Here is a 21481-nt window from a genome sequence, read left to right as displayed (position 1 = left end):
GGGCCAAGCCTTCTAAGGCTGCCTGGCCGCGGTGCATTTACACTCTTCCCACAAGAGGTCAGTAGGTTCCATAGTAGCAGAGGGGGTACCTGGAGGCTCTCTGCAGTGCAACGTGGAGCCATCCTCCGTGGGAGCAGCTCCCTAAAAGGAAATCCTTCTACCACCAGAACTTCCTGGATGTGCCTCCTCCCAGGACATAGAGGTCGTGACAGGCCAGGGGTGTGCCTATCCCAGGAGGTCTGTGCAAGTTCCCAGGGCAGCTGCCTTATCCTCAGGCCAATCCTCAGGATATGATGAGCCATTTGTGGCAGGTAGTGTCTGTAAACAGGGGCAGCTGTCATATATGCCCTCTGTGGGGAAGGCTGCCGCCATCTCCATACGCAGAATTGGAGCCATAAATGTCACAGGGCTGTGTCTGCTGGGCCAGAACCTTCCCAGGTGAGAAAGACTTGAAGAGCCATATATAACATCCCCAGGAATTAGAATCAAACAGACCTGGGTTGGAGTCCTGACTTGTCCTCTTATAATCATGACCTTGGGCAAGTTACCTAACTTCCCTAAGCCTCAGTCTCATAATCAGTAGCATGGGAAATAATAATACCTGCTTTTCAGGGCTGTTCTGACGATTTATTTATTCATCCATTTGACAAATAGCGGAGGCCCTATCCTAGACTTGCTACTAGGGTTAGGAGACACGACACTTAGTTCAATGCCTAGCACATTGTAAGTACCAAATTAATGATAACTTCTCTTTGAAGGTCAGGCTATGGGTTTGGACTCAAGATAGCAGGCAGTTGGAGGCATCCTGAACAGAAGACTAACAGGAGAAAAACACTCTTAGGGAAGGCTCCACTCATATCTGCAGTGCGGAGGCAGGATTGAAAAAGGCCAGTCTTATCATTCCACGGGTTATCATGAGCATCGAAAAGTACAGGCAGAGCCAGAGGCCTAGGGCTAACTTGTCAGGAGTTGAGCCCACACTGCATTGGGGACCGGAGGTAGCAAAGAGGAGGAGGGGCCAGGAGGAAACCTCCTGTCTGTGCTCTGAAAGCTGCCACGCTTCATTTTCAGATCACCTTGCCTGTCTTTGGGCAGTGGTTTCAGGATGTGGGAAGAAGGTGTGGGCACGCACACGCAGCAGCGAGGATGTGAGCCAGGGCATTTGAAGGACGTGAGAACACAAGGGTATAAAAATGCTACTCTGGTGGGGAGGCCCCCATTCCTCTGACTCAGATGAGGGCATCATGGGATGCAAAGACCCCACCACTGTCCTTGAGTCCCTCAGTAAACTATCAGCCATGAATTTATCTGAGCCTTTCAGAAGCTGCAGTATTTCTTTTCAGCCTGCCTCACCAACTGGGATGTTTCTCACACATTTGCTTCCTCCTGAAGAGAAAGTCTTAAAAGCACACCTCTCCCATGCATCACATCCTGCCCTTCCTCTGATGTAGCAGCCCTCCCAACCCGCCTTCTCAGATTGAGCTGATTGTGTGTGTCAGCAGAAGCCCCCAACACAGCAAGGCTGGAGGAAACCAAGGAGATCTTCTAGAGCGGCCCCTTTAGATCATTTTCTGCATAAGCAGACTGACGATCACTGAGTGGTAGGCAGAACTGGAATTCTCCATAGGTGTCTATTCAGGAGACTGGCCTATACTTCTTCTCAAGCCAAATGGTTTCCCATTTGGGTTGTATTTTTCTGGACTTTCCTCATTGCCTCTATTCTCCCCACCCTACCCCTCAATTTCTTTTCATTCTGTCCATTTGTCAGGTGGTGGAGGCACTATGCTAGCCTAGGCCAACTTCTGGAGAGCCAGCATCCAGGAAGTAAAGCGGTGGACATTCCTGTCAGGCACCGCCCTGACATGCTGGGGCGGCAGTCCTCTCAGAGCCAAGGTGAAACAAGGAACCTGTGGAGAGGGGAATTTCTAGACTAAGGAGTCAGGGCCATCCCTGGGTGAGATCTTGGGGAAGAAGCTAAATCAAAGTTTAGTTGGCATAGAAGAACCATTAATTTTTTTTCAAGAAGAATTCACTGAGTACCTCCCACGTGCCAGGCACTGACTAGGCGCCAAAGAGTCCACTATGAATGAGCGAGGCAAAGTCCCTACTTTCCTAGAGTTTAAAGCCTAGTGAGATTACAAAAGAAAGAAAAAGCTTTTTACTTGTTTGCTTTTTTAAAAAAAACACATAGGTGTTTTTAGTCATGTGTCTGTCCTCTACCAGATTTTGGTCAGGGTTGGGGTACCTCTTGGACCTTTGAACCTTGTGTTTCTGGTACCAAAGTATTTCTGAACCTAGGGCCTAACCAGCGGTGTGTTGGTAAATGTTTAACAGTCGGCCCTCTTCGGGGAAGTATGTGTATGTATATTTGTATATAAGTTAATTATAAGCTTTACTGATGTAATGGATGTATAGCACACAAATTATACATAATTATAAAATAGACAATATAATAGATGGATTATATTGATATTAATATGAATTATAATAATATTATTAATCAATGGCCAACTGAGTCTCACAGAATGCTTTCATTGCCTCTTGTATTTGTAACCTGTGGTTGCCACTGATGTACTTCTGACATGAACGTTGGTTGATATTTCCATTTGTTTGTGAAACAACAAAGACATGTCAGAATCTCATTAATTCATCAATAATGAGGTTTCTTTGCTGAATAGGATAATGATTTTCAAACACTGGAAGATTATTGCCTCATGTTTTGGTGTTATTCACAATGTAACAGTGACAGGCATGGCTCACATGTGAGTTTAATCTGCATTATGAAATTCCCCCTCACTTTCTTAGGTCCAGATAATCAGTAAAACAACAACTCAAACCCTGATTCATAGCATTTACTGTCTTCTTTTTTTTTTATGAGGGGGTGGTAATTGGATTAATTCATTTATTTCTGTTTGGAGGAGGTGCTGGGGGTTGAACCTGGGACCTCATGCATGTCAAGCATGTGCTCTACCACTTAAGCTATACGCTCCCCCCGATTTCTGAGTTGTAAATACTCCCACCTTGCCTGATTTCAAGCTGCCAACTTCACTGTGATAGTGGAAAGCTGTGTAATTGCACACTGTTATACAGGATTTCAGTCACACAGATGTGATAGACAATAAATAACCTCAAGGGCACAGATAATAGTAAAATATATTAAAATGATTAGGAAGTGATGAGTTTGGGGATATTTGTTACCTTAGTTTTTAATAGGATTTATTTCATGGTAAGCATATATGTTTCTAAACAATAGATGTGTTTAACAACCAGCTCCCAACATGTCCAAAAATGTAGCATTTGGCTCTCCTGGGCCCAAAGGCCTCGGCTCCAGCATCCCCTGGGCCTAACTATATTTCCAGGTCATGAATGACCCTCATCCCTACTCCCACTCCCCTCTGCCATTAATTCAGACCCCCCCCCCCCACCGAAGCCCACCACTGTGGATGGGGAGTTCCGGGATTCTACAGCTAACCCTAGCTGCCACCTTGATTGAGGGCCTTGGGGACAGATTGACAATAGTGGCTTTTCCCTGAGTGGGTGGCCTCTTTCTGCCTGAACAAAAGCAGAGGTGGAAGAGAGCCAGGAACACTTGCAGTGACTCTGGAAGGCACATCTGGCAAGCGCTCAAGACTCAGGGGAAGAGGAAGGATGCAGGAGAGGGGGCAGGGGAGCTGTGGCCTAGCCTCTGTCCACTTGGCCCTGCTCCTGGCTGGGTTCTAATTTACTGTTGAAGGCTTTCCAGAAAGGCTGGTGACACTGAAGACTGTAGGTTGAGGTGGGGAACCCTTCTCTTCAGCCTCTAGGATATCAGCCAGAGTCCTGGCAGCTACCCCTGAGGGTGGCCCGGGGTTTGCCCTTGGAGTTTACATTTGGGTTCCTGTTTCCTTTTCAGCAGAAAGAGAGGGTGGGAGGGGGACTTTGGATGTGAGGTTGGGCTTCTTGCTGACTGGCTCTGTCTGCTTTGGAATCTGACCCTCTCTGGTGGAAAGCCTGCCCAGCCTTCTGGGCCATCCTCTGCTGCAGGCCATGAATGAACCCTGTCTCCTTCCGGGCCCCATGTGCTGTCTCCACTCCCAAGGTCACCCTGGGCAACTTAGCAGGCACAGCTGCATCTAGTGGGGCCCTATTGGGATGTTCTGCTCTGAGGTCATTGCAGGAATGACTGTTTTGTGTTTGCACCTAGGCTGGTAGCTCTCCAAGGGCGCAGTCCCTAGCCCCACCCCTCCCAACGCTCAGTACAAAGACCAGCCCTCAATGACTGAATGAATCAATGAGTACATATTGGCTGACATTCAAGATTTCTTCCTGGTGAAACAGAAGCTCAGTGTGGAGTCCTATGTGGGAGCTCTCATCTCGTCATCTTCTACCAGGAGTGCCCTTTGTTATTCCTAAGACTTGGAGGGAGGTGGGGAGCTCCCCAGTCCTCACCCCCATGTACACACAAATTTTTACTAGCTAGCTATTCTGTAGCCAGGAAGTTCAGACAGCAATTGTTTTTCTTCCAACCTGGGAGAAAAGTCACCTCTGCCACTCCCCCGCGGCCCCACGCACACCACACACTGCTCCGCCTCATGCTTACCCAGGCGGGTGGAAGTGCTGACTGGGAGCGAGTTGCTCTTGGCATCAGCCTGAGAACATCCCGTGCAGCTGAGAGGGCTGTAGTCCACGGGATGGGAACTGACCAGGGTGAGGACACAGACACTAAGGGCTCAGTACACTCTGAAAGGGAAGGGATCACACAGGACAGATTTACAAGTGTTCCACTCCCTGCCAAGTGCCTACACCCCGCCCAACACCCACCCTGGCTTTCGCATGCATCCTCCAGCCGGTGCCTGCTCACAACACCATTCACAGGGGTTTGGAAAAGAGGGGAGTCCTGCTATGTGGTCTGCGGACAGGCATGACTCTGGAGTTTCAGTACTCAGATGTCTCCAACCCACTATTACTGTTGTCCTTATGATGATGCACGATGACTATTAAGGAGGCCTTGTAAAACCACTGTGCAGGAACACTCCAGGCCCGTCTCCCAGGATGACATCCACACCTTATTCTGTCAACGTGCCCTGGGATGAATGACCTCGGGAGTTTACCAGGTTGGAAGTTCGTGGTGGTGGGTGGGGTAGGGGGGTGGTGTATGTGTGTGAACATAATAAAACTTCTTTTCCAGGCCAGACTTTGCTCCTTGCTCCATATGGCCCCAATCCAAGCGCCTCCTGGATAGCCTCACTTGGATGTCCCGCAAGCAACTCAATTTTTTTTTTTAAGTGGAGGTACCAGGGATTGAACCCAGGACCTCCTGCATACTAAGCATGCTCTTTACCACTGAGACATTACCGTCCCCCCAAGCAACTCAAATTTGATGGACCCAGCCACACGATCATTTTTTCTTTCCCTCTCAAACCCATAGTCTGTCCTGCCTGATGATCCCTTTCTCAAGAAATGACACCACCACTCACCTACTTGGCCAAGAGGAAAACCTGGGCACTCCCTCTTCCCTTATCTCCAGGTCTCTGGGCACCAAGTCAGGCCTGTTCTGTCCTGACATTTTTGCTTCATCAACCTAGCCCTGCCTGCCCTTGCAAGATTTTAGGTCAGGCCATCGCCTCCTGGATGTGCAGCCATAGCCTCCTGATGTGCTTTCCTGTCCCTGCCTCCGGCTCCCTCATCACCCCTGCCCCACCCTACTCCATTCTCTAGTCTGTCCATCAGCCAGTCCCCATGACATGCCCAAGGCAGCAGGAAGAAGGCCCCGCCTGATCAAACAAGTCTTTCCACGTCACAGGTACTTGAAGTTTCTCTTATTTCAGTCAACTCTGGGGACATCTGCTGGCTTAACAGCTAACTCATTTTTGACCAAAACCCAGCTTATCTCATTTCTCCTACTGACACTAGATTTTCCTGAATAGAAAGAAGGAACATGAAATGAAAAGGAAGTTTTGACACCAACGAGGAAGTTGGGAAGGCCCAGGGTAGGGTAATGCGCACGTCCACAGCTTCCTGGGATTTGGGGAAGTGGCTTCCAGAAAAGGGGTGGGCTGGGTCCCGCAGGGATGACCCGGAAGAAAGACAGGCCTGAGGAAGGGCCCACTCGGACTCAGGCGGCCAGCTCCTGCAGTGACTGGTGACTGGGACACTGCTTTCCTTCCAGGGCCTCTCTGGGGTGGAGCCTGCGAAGATTTCCCCCAGGGAGGGTGCTCAGATCTCCTGGAATGTGGTCTGGGCTTCCTTCCAGAAGGGAGGGAGAAACTGGGGAGAGGAAATTGGGAGCAAGGCTGGAGAGGCAGCTCCCATTCTCCCCGCTGAGACCTCTGACCTGAGGAGGTGACAGAGCCCTGGCTCTGCTCTGGGTAGGTGGGGCCTGATCCTCAGAGTCTGAAGCAGGCTTTCGCTTTTCTTTCGTCGTAATTCTTTACCAAACACGCATCTCTTCCTAACCCCCCATCCTCTAGGCCAGCTGGAGAGACAGCCCCCTCCAGTCCTGCAAGGCTAGGTTGAAGCCCAAGCCCTCTTGTGGCTGCTCTGACAAATCCGGGACACCGCCCCACCAGTCCTCCAGCAAGGTGACATCACCGGACTTCTTGGGAAGGGCCCACCACTCTCATTCATCTTTGTACCTCTAAGGTCACGTGTCACCCAGACATCACAGGCGCTCAGAAACTTACTACTATGCCTCCCTCTGCTCAGCCTGTAACGTGCCCATCTTTTCTCCATCCTTGTGTCTCCTTCCTCCTCCCTTGAACAATGTAGGGGAAGGGGCCCCAACCCTCCGAGCAGCTGAAAAGCTGAACGTCCATGTATAATTTATAGTATACAGATAACTCATACGTATCCGGGTTCCTGTGTATCCGGGGTTCCTCCATATCCACGGTTCCACATCTACAAGTCGTGTAGTGCAGTGGTATTTACTATTGAAAAAAATCCACGTATAACAGAATCCATATGGTTCAAACCTGTGTTGTTCACGGGTCAATTGTGCATCTCTAGGGGCTGGTGCTCTTGTTCACTCTCTCTCACTCATATATGCCCATATGTGTACACATTATGTATACACAATATATATACACACACCATACACATGATACATATACATTTGTATAACCATTTTATACTCGCACACACTTCTGTTCTGAGCCATTTGAGAATACGTTGTACACATCATGATCCTTTACCCCTATACTTCAGCATGTATCTCCCAAGCACAGAGACACCCTCTTCCATAGCCACAGACAGCTTTTCTCAGGTCATGAGTCAGACACTGTCATAATACTTGGATCTACTGTCCATACTGCAGTTTTGTCAGCTGACACACCGATGTCCTTTAGAACATTTCTTCCCCTCCAGCACAGGAGCTACTCTCGGGTCGGGTATTGAAATGAATTGCTTCTTCTATTTAGCTTTCATTGATCTGAAACATTCCATAGCATTTTCGGAATCTTTTATGACCTTGCAATCTTTGAAGAATACAGTTCCCCTCCTGCTCACACTTTCAACAGTGTTTGAACAGTGCTCCTCGTGTTGTGCTTGCTGTTTGCTCACCATTAGGCAAGGATCTGCATGTCTGCTGGTACACTGCATGGGTAACACGGTGTCCAATGGGGAGACAATGTATATCTGTCTCTCACTGGGGATGTTAATTGTGATCACCAGCTCAAAGTGCTGCCCGATTTCTCTACTCTATAGCTACTTAAAAATTTTTCCTTTGTACATAATGAGCAGTCTTTGGGGACACACTTGAAGACCATGCAAATATCCTGCTTGTCATCAAAATCTCCACTAGATTTAGCATCCATTCATAATTCTTGTCTGATCAAATCTTTACAATGGTAGCCTTAAAATGATGAGTTTCCAAATCCCACACTACCTCCATCCACATTTACCAGGGTCAATTTGTAACCGAGCAGGACCCTATGGGGTCTTTCCCGGACAGACCCCACCCCCTACCATGTCCCCTGCCTACCTCTTGTCTGTAGAAAACTTTTAACCTCCTAGGCCTTTCCCGAGTTCCAAAGAGTAAATTTAATCAGAGAAGTGAGAAAATGCAGAAAGAAAGGAAAACAGTCAAGCAAGACAAAATAATAATAGTTTAGCCATTAAACACAGTCAGAAACCTTTAGTTCCTCCTCAAGGGCTAGAGATAATATTCTGCATCACGTCCTTTGAGCTCTATTGCAGACACTGAAATCCCCACTGGGTGGAAAAAGTTAACTGTATGCTGCCCACATGCACGTAGACCCCAGACCGGTTGGAACCAGAAGGTTCATTCCTAGTTACCTCCCCACCAACCAATCAGGAGAATTTCCACGAGGTGATTATGCACCCCACAACTCCTCCTTCACAAAAACCTTTCCTTGAAAGCCATCAGGGAGTTGGGGCCTTTTAAGCACTAGCTACCTGGACTCCTTGCTGGGCGCCCTGCTATAAATGCTGCACTTTCCTTCACCACAACCCGGTGTCAGTAGATTGGCTTTACTGTGCTGGTGAGTAGAGCCAAGTCTGGTTCAGTAACAAACCGTATATATACAAAATGTGTGTGTGGAGAGAGAGAAGCCAAATGATAAAGGGAATAGGATACAATTTTAATTTCGTTTTAAAATACACCACTCTAGCCATTTTGAGCCACTTTTGGTTCACCACACCTGCTAAATACTCTTGGCTAATTCCTATTCATCTTTCAGCCAGGGCTGCCACAGATGGTGCACAACTCCAGGGGGTGCCATTCACATTGTAGTCAGGCCAAATGGCAGCCGTGGGTCTTGGGTTATTGGAACTTCCTGTCGGAAGCTTTCCCAGATTCCCCAAGCGTCGGTTAGCATTTCTGCTGTTTGCTTCCAAAGCTCTATCTGCTCTCCCCATCAGCATCCTTGTCACATTATATTGTAATTGTCAGCTTACTTCTCTGCCTCCCTCATTGGGATATAAGCTCCTCAAGGGTAGGACTTTCTCTCTCTCCTTTTCTGCTGTTCCCGGCCCAGAATATGTATTCAGCAAATGTCAAATCAGTTATAGAGGTGGGTCTCATATTATAGCTAGTTAAATAGATGGCTGGCTTCTCTGCTAGAGGACAAAGTCTTTAAAGGCAAGGACCACACTTAATTCATCTTTGTCTCCTCTTCCCCTCCCCTCAGTACTTGGCACGGAGCCCTGTTCATAACAGGCACTAAACAAACCTTTGCTGAATGCGTCCATATGTGTATGCTGGTTGTTAAGGAAACGCTTTTGTTCCCTTTCCACAGAACTGTACTAAACTCTGTGTGCATAACACCTGGGGACCAGGTGACGTGCCCTTTGTACGTCTGCTGTTCTGGCACAGCTGGGCCAAGCCCTGCCTTATCACAGTGCACAGGGAATGCAGGTGTATGTGATCGGGGTCATTAGAGTTCCCGTCACTGAGGTGACTTTGGACGTCTTTCTGGAGCTAGGTCACTTGGAAGGCACGCTGCTCTGTGTCGGGTTGATGCAGAAGCAGCAGGAGAGACCTGGCGAGCTGGCCTAGGAGGAGTTGGGCTGCCCACCCCGCCCTCTGAAGAGCACAGCCTGCCAATCCAGCAGAATGACCTCTGAGGACCGCCAGGTCTTGCTCCACAGTCTGCCGGCTGAGGCGCGTTGCCATGGCAGCACACACACCTTTGGGGAGGCTGAGCACTGCGCGGGGCTCAGCAGCCAGAGCAGCTCTTCTCAGAAGGCGGAAGGCAGAAGGGGAAGCTCTCGGGAGGGCTCTGCTCAGCCCTCTAGAGGCAGAGTTCGGCCCCAGGAGCAGCCCAAGGAAAAGTCAGCATAGTAACACAACCCTGCCTTTATACTGGATTTTTAGCCTCGATACAGGTTATTCTTCTCAAGGTTTTCTTCTCTGTGTAAGACAGCTTTTTCCCAATAGGAAGAAAAATGCACCAAGGGGCCCAGATCAGTAAGTGAAAGCCTTGAAACTCACAGCCAGGGAACAGGGGAAAAATAGATCTAACACAGGAACCCCTAACATTAAGTTTTAGTTTTATTTCGAAAGCACTTATACAGCATTTACCATATGCTAGGGACTGATTTAAATGCTTTACAGTCTAACTTATTAAATCCACAAAACAATCATTTAAAGTAGGTCCGGTGATCACCCCCATTTTACAGTTGAAGAAACTAAGGCACAGAGAGGTTAAATGACGCCTAAGGTCACACAGCTGAGAAGTGGCAGAATCAGGACTCCAGCCCAGGTAGTGTGATCCCAGACTTTGTTCTCTTTACTCCTCTGCCCTGCAGCCTCCCTAGGTTTGCAAACCTTGTGAGAACAGAGCAGGAGAAGAGGTGGCCCTTTTCCTACTTGCCTTTCTTCCGGAGGATCTTTTCTACAGAGCAAATGGAGTGCAGCCTGTTCCCTAGTCACATGAGGAGAGAGAGAGAAAGAGAAGATGCGAATGAGGGCACTGTCTGATCGCTTGGATGCTTCTGGAAAAGCCAGCTCTGGCAGGGGCTGAGGCATACCGCAGTGGTTTAGAAACTCCTGCATTTTACTTCCTGAGCCAAAATTCTGAGCTGAATGTTCTTAGAGACTCCCTGAAGACGAGCGTGGCATCAAAATCTCTTTAACCTTCGCCTCAGGCAACAACCACCACCAAAGAGCAGCCAGAGCTAAACTTTGGCTTGACACCAAACAGAGCAAGGGAGAAAATGAGTGAGTCAGGATGGCATTTCCGAGCTCTAATGTGAAAGATAATGAGTTGTTTACAGTAAACAAAGGCCCCAGTGGCCTCTTTGTAAATCTCAGTCCTGAGAAAGTATGGCCAGAGCTGCGAGCCCAAACAGGTAACCTGTTAATCCAACCTGTGGAAATATCACCTAGACGGTACAGACACCCAGGGCTGAGATGAGCAGGACAAACTTTGAAGCAAACGAACATGCCACCAACAAATTTATTTTGCAGGCCTATATGTTTGGGGGCTCTGCTGGGCACCTAGAGTATAAACACGAGTAAGAATGCTAGTACTTGTGCTAACGTATGGTGTGCTTGTGCCTGCATAGATGATCTCCAGAGCGGACGGGCAGAGCGTGGTAACAGAGATGACCTGGGGGTGGCTAGGGAACAGCGGTGGGAGGGAGACCACTGCAAACCCTTTATGCCTTGTGAATTTGCTATCAGAGGCACGTTACCCGTATATTACCATGCAAAAAATCAATGAGGCAAGAGGGAGAGACCAATGTGAAGATGTGTAAATAGGCAAGTAAACAGCATGATAAGAGCTCACAGGGGCTTGTTCAGAGTTTTCAGAGGTGGGGAGGATACAGCTCAGTGGTAGAGTATGTGCTTAGCATCCATGAGGTCCTAGGTTCAATCCCCAGTACCTCCTCTAAAAATAAATAAATAAATAAATAAATAAATAAATAAATAAATAAATAGATAAATAAATAAACCTAATTACCTCCATCCCCCACAAAACAACAACAACAAAAACAAAGAGCTTTGGGTTGTAGACCATGGAAGGGCCACAGGAAAGGACTGAATTTACCAATGTGTCTTCCTGGCTTGGGCCACAGTCCGGCCTTTAGCCATAACAGTTACTTCCAAAAGGTCTTACCATGTCCTAGCTAGGAAAAAACAACAACTGTGTGTGTTCTAGTCTTCTTTTCAAACATGTCACAGGAAAAAACTGAAAACTGCTAATTGGACAAGAATGCGGAAGCAGGTGAGGCCACCCAAGGCAGAAGGGATTTTGTCCTTCCATAGGCTTTGGCCTCCTCCCCCCTCCTTCACGGATAAAGGTGACTGTGAGTAACAACCAGTCACCTCGCAAACATACACCTGTCCCCGGCCGGCCCGCCCTGGGCCCAGAGACGTGTCCAGCTGGTCTCGGGCTGATGTGGCCTGCTCACTCTAGCCTAAACCGGCTGAGGAACTAGCCCAAGCCTGAGAACATGGGTGGAGAAAGTAATTTGGGTGGTTTTCAGGATAACAAGTGGACACAGTCAACTTTCTGGTGTGGAGTATTTTTCTTTTCTGGATGATGTCTCGACAGTTTTTAATCCTGATCTCACTTCCCCTCAAATGCTGCTCCCCCCCGCTACCTTCAGGCTTCCTTCCTCCGAAGCCCAGCGAGTCTGCTGGGGAAATAATAATGTGAGAATAGTGATCGTAAATCACGACCCTTACGGAAGGCCTCCGTGGGCTGGGCTAAGTGCTTTACCTGCGTTCTATTTCCTGCCGTCCTCACAAGCCCCCGATGAGGAACGGGCTCTGGCTCTCTTCGTTTTGCAGATGAAGAAACTCAGTCCCAGAGAGACAAATAGCTAGTAAGTGGTGGTGACCAGACCGTGTGGTTACGAGCCCATAACCACTGTGCTAAAAAGGCTTTTAAGCATCTGTTGTACTGCCTCTCATAAAGTTAGTTTTAATATTAGCCTAATCCAACTCTATTTAGGAAGGGTAATGTGCTGCCAAAAAATCACTTATGACATGCTAACGCTAAATATAAATGGCTTTTCTATTATCTCTTGTTTGGGGCTATTTAGGCCAAGGCTTCCCTCCAAGGGCCTATAGAAGCAAAGGTTTATATGCATGCATACCATTTGGGCCAACAGGAAATGGGCCCAGCTCTGCTGGCCCAGAGTCAAGGCCCTAAAAAGATCTGCTTATAAAATCAGCATGGAAATGAAAGCAGACCAGGCCCTGGTATTACGCATGCCAAGAACCTCCTTCCAGTTTATTGTCCCTGGGGTGAGGGAGGGGAGGGCACAGCCCCGGGATGAGCATTTTGGAGCTGAGAGCTGAGGGTTTTGTGGGGAGAAGCTGACTTCTAGGTACCCTTTGGTCATCACCTTGGAATTGTAGAGATGTGTTTAGAGTCCAGAACAAAGAAACTTTCTGACTCCCTTGTTCTGTATTCCCGGTGGTTAATTCCCACCGGGGCTGCACCAGTGGGGGAGGGGTGCTGGCAGTCTTCTCTTCCTTAGCTTGCTGTCATGGTTAATTTTGTGTTGACTAGGCTAAGGATGTCCAGATAGCTGGTAAAACATTGTTTCTGGGTGTGGCTGTCAGGGTGTCTCGGGAAGAGATTAGCACTTGAATCGGTAGACAGAGTTAAGGTCACTCTCCCTGAAGTAGGTGGGCATTATCCAATCGTTGAAGGCCAGAATAGAACAAAAAAGGCATGAAAAAGTGCAAATTTGCTCTTTTCACTTGAGCTGGGACGTCCATCTTCTACTGATGCTCCCAGTTACTGGGCTTTTGGACGTGGATGTGGACTTATGCCATCAGCCACCAGGCACTCAGGCCTTCAGACTCCAACTGAGTTACACCACCAGCTTGCAGATGGCAGGTCTTGAGACTTCTCGGCCTCTATAATCACGTGAGCCAATTCCTATAATATATATACGTTCTGTTTCTCTGGAGAACCCAGACTCATGCCCTGGCTCTCATGGAGTTGCCTTCCTCTGTTAAAATGCTGAAGCTGGAGACCGAGAGACTTCTGGAGCAATAGTCATCTGAGACGCTTTTTCTCTCCTATCACTTCCCTGGCTTCTCGTGCTGAGATGAAGACTAAGCTGCCCCTCGTGCCTGGCCCGCAGACCTTGCAGCACCAGCCCCGTAGCAGCAGCTTCTATCCCTGCTGATGCAGACCCAGTGGGCTGGCCAGGTGGTCACTTGCCAACCCTGAAAACATTGGCTCTTTCCCTCTGCCTGGAATGTCCTCCTTACTCCGCTCTCACAACTCCTACCTCTTCACCTTCAACAGCTCAGGGTAAAACCCACCTCCTACTCACCTGCCATTTTGTCTTCCAAGTTCTTTCTATAGTCAATATGTAGCACATTGCTTATTGTTACTACTAACAGTAACAAGGACTCCAGCTATCATTCTTGGAGCGTGGTTTGCCCGGCACTCTCTCATTTACACATTATCTCATTGAAACCTCACAACCACCTTGTGAGGTGGGTGCTGTTATAACTTGCCTCATTTTCCAGAGGAGGAAGCTGAGGCTGGGGAGGTTAAGTGGCTTGCCCTAGGACATAGAGCTAAGAAGTGGTAGAGCTGGGATCTGAACCCAGGTCTCTCAAATCCCAGAGCCATTCTCTGAACCAGTGGGTTTACCTATTCTTTTCCATTAGATTCAGTTGGTTAAAGGAGTCTTTTATCTCTTTTGGACTTTCACCTCCTGATACCCAATACTGGGCTCTGCTTGGAGTGGGCAGTCGCCAGATTGATTTCAGTTTGCAGGAGTTCCACTTGCACCATCAGGGCCCGCTGGGCATCAGACTCTGCTTCTCCCTGGCCCTGCTAGGGAGAAGCAAACAGCAAGGTGGCCAGGAGCCAGAAGCAAGAGGCAGCGCCAAGTGTGAGCAATAACCAAGGTGCCTTGTAGTCAGGCACGGGCCCTGAGGCTTCCTGCTGCTCACCTCGCAGCCACATCACACTGGTACGCCTCTGGCAGTGCAGCACCTGCTAATGAGGCAGGGGAAACGAATGACACCGACATCCTGTTCGTGCCTGCCTGCTCGGACAGCTGGGGCATCTATGTGGGAAGATCGCCTTTTCAGATCACTGGATTTCCATGGAAATTAAACTCAGCCAGACATCATCTGCCCCCTTGTGGACTGTGCTTTTCTGACATCTTGGGAAAAGAGAAGGAAATAGTGCAGTCTCTAAAATTCCTGGGAAAATACCATTGCCTGAAAATCTTGCAGGGTCTGGAAACTGTCACTGTGACTTTCATTGACTAGGGGTGGCAGAGTCCCTTATGAGTCTTCTGGGTTCTTCTACCTTTTGACTACGGCTCCAGACAGCACACCTTGCTATTCGTAGTAAAATCCACGTGGCAGGTCTCTGCATCTTTCTGACCTTGTACCTGTCTCCCCTTTTGGTATAGCCATCTCCCAGCAGTCTCCTTTCAAAAACAACAAGTCCTCTTGCTTCTCCTTTTCCCATCTCCACTGCCATCACCCTGGCCTGTCCTAATCCCCTCCCTGTTACAGCAGCCTCTGCACCCACACCTCCCCTGCAGCCCAAGCCTCACACCACTTCGGGGCTAATCAGCCAACACCTCACTTTGCAGATGAGGCTCCCTGCTACCTACAGGGAAAAAGTTCAAAGTCCCCAACCTTCCCCTTGGCCAAGAATACGGATTGATGGCCTATTGTATGCAAAGCACTCCTCAGAAGTCTGCTCCAGTGGATCACAAGGGTGCAATCACACTGGCTATCAACTGTCCCTGTGGGTTGCAACAGGCACATTATACAGGCTCACAAGCATAGAAAACCAATTTATGGCTACCGAAGGGGAAAGTGGGGGCTGGGATGGATAAATTAGGAGTTTGGGATTAGCAGATACACACTACTATATATAAAATAGATACTACTTTATAGCACAGGGAACTATATTCAATACCTTGTAATAACCTATAATGGAAAAGAATCTGAAAAATATATATATATATATAACTGAATCAGTATGCTGTAGACCAGAAATGAACACTTTGTAAATCCACTATACTTCAATTAAAAATAAATAAATAAAAGGCAGAGGTGCCTGCCCAATGGCCCTTGCAGTTTCCAACCACTCATTCCTTCCTGCCTCGCACCTTTGCTCAGGCCACTCCTCTATCTAGATGGTCTTTCTTGTCTTTCTTTACCAAAGAAATCCAATCCAGTCCTCAAGGCTGATCTAGAGTCTCATGCCTGTGGTGGAGGCTCCCCTGACCATCCACCCACAGTGATTGCTGGAGTCATTTGACACTTAACATCTGGATAACTGAAGTGTCTGGACCAGTCACTTGGCACATGTCAGACCTTTTTGCATCCTTAACTTTTATGTTTATATATGGGTCTCCTTAACTTGACTGTTCATCTCATCACCTGGGAAACATTTTCATCCTCCTCAAGAAGCATTTACAAAGTGTCTACTATGTATTTTTAGCAGTGGAAAGTGATGAACCTTTGTGGAGCCTCTCTGAGTTAATAACTAAAAGCTTTCATAAAGATTTCACCGTTTGTCACGAAATGCTACCACTTCCATTTTATTTTTTGACTTAAAATGTAACTTAAATTACCTAATAAATAAATCTAGTCTTATGAAAGTGAAAACATTATAGGTCTGGTTACAGTATTCCTTGCCCACCCCTACCCCTCCTCACTCAAGACCCCTTAGAAATACGGATGAAGACACTGAGGCTCAGAGAAGTGCCACGATGTGCCCAAAGTCACACAGCTAGCGCATGTGGGAATTTTCTGACTCTAGAGCTCTTGTTTCCATTTTTTTTCACGCTGCCTCCCGTGAAGGCAAGGACTCTGTTTGTACCTCTCTGTGTCCCGGATGCCCAGCACAGGGCTCTGCACCGAAGCTGGGGTTCTGCAAATGTTTCCGTATCAGTGGGCTCCCCTGCAGACAGGTTTCCTCTGCATCAAGGCACTGCCTCCTGAGGCAGGCTATACCGGTCCCACCTGGTTAGTGAAGGCTCAAGTGGCAACTGAGGCCATGCAGGCACCCGGATAGGCGTCCTTCAGCCATCCCTGGGTTCTGTGACATCAGGGACCCCAGAAGTCTCCTTAGGGAGTGATTACAGCGAGACCTTGTAGAGGCAAGTCCAGTGTTGGCCGGGCACTCGCTATGTGGCTACCAGTGTGCCAGGGGTCGCTTGTCATGAGTGGAGAAATATAAAGTATTTTATTGTGGAACCAAGACTTCCCAATACCTCCGACACACTTAGCGAACCAGCCAGCACATATCCAAGTTCTAAATTATGCAAGTGTAGATGATGCTCTGAGGGATCAGGGAGGAAGAGTGTGACCACAGTGGTCAGAGCAGGCTTCTTAGAGGAGGTAAGTTGGCCGGAGAGAGGTGGGGAGCAGCCAGCGTGGAGGGCGCCGCGCTCCCAGCCGCGAGGCTGCAGCGCCCGGCGGAGCAGAGGAGCAGCGCGCCCTCTGCAGGCCGCTGTGAGGAGGCGGCTGAGCCCGGCGAGGCGAATTCGCCACTGGCTGCGGCGGCGGCTGCCGCGCAGCTGTATCTCTCATCCAGCCTTGCATTTCCAGCGGCTTTCGGTGGCCATCCGGCCCACAGCAGCCGCGTTTTCCCCTCAGGGCATGCCCAGCCCTCTTCTCTCCCAGTTAGTTGCCTTCAGTCGCCCCCGTGGCGGAGGAGGCTTCTCCCTCTGCTTCCCCCTACCCCATCCGCAGCAAAGACTATTGTAGCCAACACGCCGAAAGCGCCCCCTACAACGTTTCCCTTGGGAAAGAAAAACCCCAAAAAACAAAAAACAGCGCCTAAAGGGACGAGGGTGGCGTGCCCCGTGGTCTGTCATTTAACACTTAAGCACATATTCTGTGCCAAGCTCTGTTCCACGTGCCTCGCAAGTACTGACTCATTTAATCCGCACTACAGTGCTGTTCTTGACCCCATTTTACAGCTGAGCAAGCTGAGGCACTGAGCGCTTAGTACCTTGGCCACCGCCTGGCCTCACAGTTGGAAAGAGGCAGCACCATCCTCTTAACCACCACACCAAGGCCTCTCCTGATGCTGCAGACATTGGGTCAGTCCCCCAAAGGCCGACGGTTCCCAGCCCAAGCCACTCCCCATCCTCAGGTCTCCCTGGTCATTTTCTGGGAACCACATCATCCTGCACTGCCTCCTGGCCCTCTCTAAGGGGGGGCCTCTGCTTTCAGGGTTTTCAGCTGCAGATGCTATATATGGCTTGCCTCAGTTATCCTCATCTGGAAAACAGTAATCATAGCACCTGCATCATAAAGCAGCTGAAAGGATCAAATGAGAGAATCCATACACAATTAGAAGAGTGGCCCACAATAAAAAGCACAAGAAATAACAATAGGTAAGAGACCAAGCCCCTGGTGGAACCCTAGGGGCTTCCCACCCACCTTCAAGAGAGACAGCAAACCCACTTGCCTTCAGAGCAGATCAAAGAGGGTCACATTCACTCTAGGGTTCTCACCGGCTTTCGGTGGCTGGGGCTGTCTTAGAAGCTGGGAACATCAGGCCCAGGCATAGGAGTATGTCTGGTCTAATCAGCCCTAATAAGTCACGTGGGTGTGCAGTTGGTACAGCTTTGATAGCAGCGTCCTCAGGTGCCCCAGTAACATGCCTGTTCCTCTCCCCTTGGAGTGGCCTGAGTCACCTTGTGTGGCAGTCAGTGTTCAGCATTGTCACCATCACAACCAGATACCTATCAAGTACTTACTATGCGGAGGGATCCGTGTTTAGGGTTCATGATCAAATGGGCAGCGTATGTTCACAGGCTGGTAGGAGGACTTGCTGTGGAGGCACACTGATTTTTCACACAAATTTTGGGAGGGGGTTTCCCCAGGCCTGGCGCTCTAGTTCTCTAGCATGGATGCTATAGCAGCAGTACAGAAACCAAGTGATTTCCAAACCCCAGCTGTATCCAGAGCCTCCCTCCAAGCCCAGAGGCTGGGCAAACGATAGATGCCAGACGAGAAGGCCATGTGCAGCTTATTATTGCAGAATCATTCCCTAGGAGCAAGGGGCCAAATCCAGCCAAAAGTCACTCCCACAGATCGATAACCAAAGGAGCCGTGTCCACCTGTTCATTCATTCATCCTCTCATTCATTTCTCCTCCCGATGGACATTTACAGCACATCCGCTGTGTTAAGTTCTCTGCTGTGTGTTAGGAATGTAAAGAGGAACAAGACATAGCCCCTAACAGAGACACACAAGTAAATACTTAGTCATCATACTATGACATAAACATTATAATTCATTGACTTAATTATTTCTTGAATACCTATTATGTGCCAGGCACTGTTCTAGGCACTGGGGATACAACCAGGAATTAAACAGACAACCTACCCGGGCTCATCGAGCTGACATAAATAGACTATGTTAGCAGTTCAAAGGAGAGGGCAAGATAAACAAGTTTCTTCTGCCTAGCACAGGGAACTATATTCAATATCTTGTAATAACCTATAATGAAAAAATATGAAAATGAATATGTGTATGTATATTTATGACTGAAACATTATGCTGTACACTGGAAATTGACACACTGTAAACTAACTATACTTTTTTAAAAAACAAAAAAAAAACAAAAACAAAGGAGAGGGCATTGAGCACCGGCTAGTGAAGAGTGGGAAGGTTCATAGAAGAGGTGTGCTCTCAGCTGGCTCTTGAAGGACTGTACCCGGGCACAGAGGCAGGGAAGGGTAGGCGGGGGTGGCGGGGAGTAACTGCGGGCAAAACTGCCTGCATTTTCAGTAAACAAAGAATGTTGCCTGCCATTCCAGTAAACAATGAACGCTGCCCGCCATCAAGCCATCAGCCACTGCTGCTGCCTCCGACGGTGAGCCCTGAGGGGAATTCAGGATGGAGAAAAACAGGATACTGGCCCTACATAGTTAAGATGCATATCTAAGGAGTAACTTCAATGAGCTGAGATTCTTGCACCTTGCCATACATAGAAAAGCACTAAAACCATTCACTTGAGTTATCTGTTTTTGTGATTAGCAGTTATCTTTTGACATTCTACCACATTCCCCCCCACCCCCCAGCAAAAACTCCTATATATCTGATTCCTCCCTTACCTCTTTGGAGCAGTTCCTCAGAGCTACCTGAGAGGCTGCCTCCGGGGCTGTAGTACTCAGTAAGCTCCCTGAACTCGCAGCTTTTAGATTGTGCGTTTTTCTACAGTCCACCTAATAGTACAACAAAGCTTGGAAACAAGTGACTTGGTTTGGGACTTCGGAGCATGCGCAGAAGTAGCAGAACAAGAGGTGCAAGTTACTGTCTCCATAGAAGGTGCAATCAGCTAAAATAGACCGACGCCCAGGTGTCAACATTTTTCTGAGACCCTCCCACCCCTAACCCTGGCGAGAGGTGAGGGGACGCCAAACACCACCTGGTCATGTGGTTGCATTAGTGGAGTTGGGCTTTACCCAAATGGCCCAATAACCCCAGCCTCAAGCAAGTGACCTTAGAAAGGGGCTGAGCATTGTTTGCTAAGAGCCTTCCTTTATAAGGAGAGTCCGTCCTGAAAAACCTTAGGAAACTGGAATAAAATCAAATTTAGCTTTAGGTTCAAGTAATTATTCTTGAACAATGATTCTTAACTTGGCTGAAATAGTAAATAACCCATACTCTAAAAAGGAACTCTAAACAGTGCTTTGGTTATTACAATGTCTATTTAATATTTGTCAAGTGTATTTTATCCGTTGCTATTAGCCAGATTTTGTATTTTAATATATTTCATGACTCAAAATCAATAGTTGGATAGGATCACCTTGAAATTTTCTTTGAAACCTTCTGTCAGGTCAGCCAGCTCACAGTACGTTACCTCACCTCTCTAAGCCTCAGTTTCATCAGCTGTAAAATGGAGTTAATAATAATACCTACCTCTCAGGGCTGCTGACAGAATGAGAAGAGTTAATCCACGCAAAGTGCTTAGCACAACATCTGCCATATAGGAGGTCAAAATAATCATCTCTGATCCTGATTCTGTGTGGTTTTAGAGAAATCACTGGTACTTGGTTGTATTGATTGTTTAATCAGCAGAAGTAGGCTTAACTTAATCCTATCTGTCTAGCTCTAGAAATTCTGAAAAGGGCCACAGCCCTCGGTAGAAGATTTAAGAAATGATATTGTAACCCAAACAAGAAAAGTTGCTTTCCAATTTTCCTTGTGGACAAACTGAGGCACAAACCCATGATGAGGTGTCATGTGACCCAAAACAGAGAAGCCTGAAGCTGAAGTGGGATTACAGTTTCAGTGGCCAAACCCCCAGCTTTCTGTCCTAATTGGCAAAGAGCATGCTTTTACCCAGAAGTCCAAGCGCCTTTACCCTCTGACCTTCACTTCTAGGGTAAACCCATTACAAGGCTCAATTTTTATGATAAAGAGACTCCTGAGCCCTAAACTTAACTGCAAATATAACAGGAGATCTTTTGCTTCCAAAGGCCTCAGTGTGCGTTGCCTCTTCCCAGCAGCTTCTTTCCCCAGGGAGCAAAGTCATAGACCTGGGTAATCAGGTCAGGGCCTCATGGATTCCTTGAAATACTACAAGAGCAAAGGGAACTCCAGTGATCATATAGTGCCCCTGGGCTGGCAGGGGAGTGGGGTCTGGGTGTGAGGCAGGACAGATTTATTTTTGACCTTCTCCCTTGAATAATCAGTGATATAAAATAAGTGCTCTTAGAGTTCAGGATTATCACTATAACCACATATTCCCATTCAGTCCATTCCAAAAGTGTCCTCTTGATCTGTGTGTGTGTGTGTGTGTGAGAGAGAGAAATTCTATAGGGCATGTGGGATTTTCTTGAGACTGTTTTAGAAATCTGTAGGTCAGGGATATTTCCGTTACATCAGTCTCCCACGGATGAAATGCAGATCATCCAAAGCATTCCAATAAAACAATAACAGCCATAATAATAGCAAAATGGTGTAAAGCAGGTACCTTTACATAGTAACCCCACTGATCTTCACATTGTGCCTACGAGTTAGATATTGTTGCTATCCACGTATGCCTGATGGGGAAACAGGTACAAAGGAG

The sequence above is a fragment of the Camelus bactrianus genome, chromosome X (genome assembly GCF_048773025.1).
Source record: "Camelus bactrianus isolate YW-2024 breed Bactrian camel chromosome X, ASM4877302v1, whole genome shotgun sequence".
NCBI lineage: Eukaryota > Metazoa > Chordata > Mammalia > Artiodactyla > Camelidae > Camelus > Camelus bactrianus.
The sequence above is the reverse complement of the archived record's forward strand: the minus strand, read 5'-3'. Positions refer to the sequence as shown.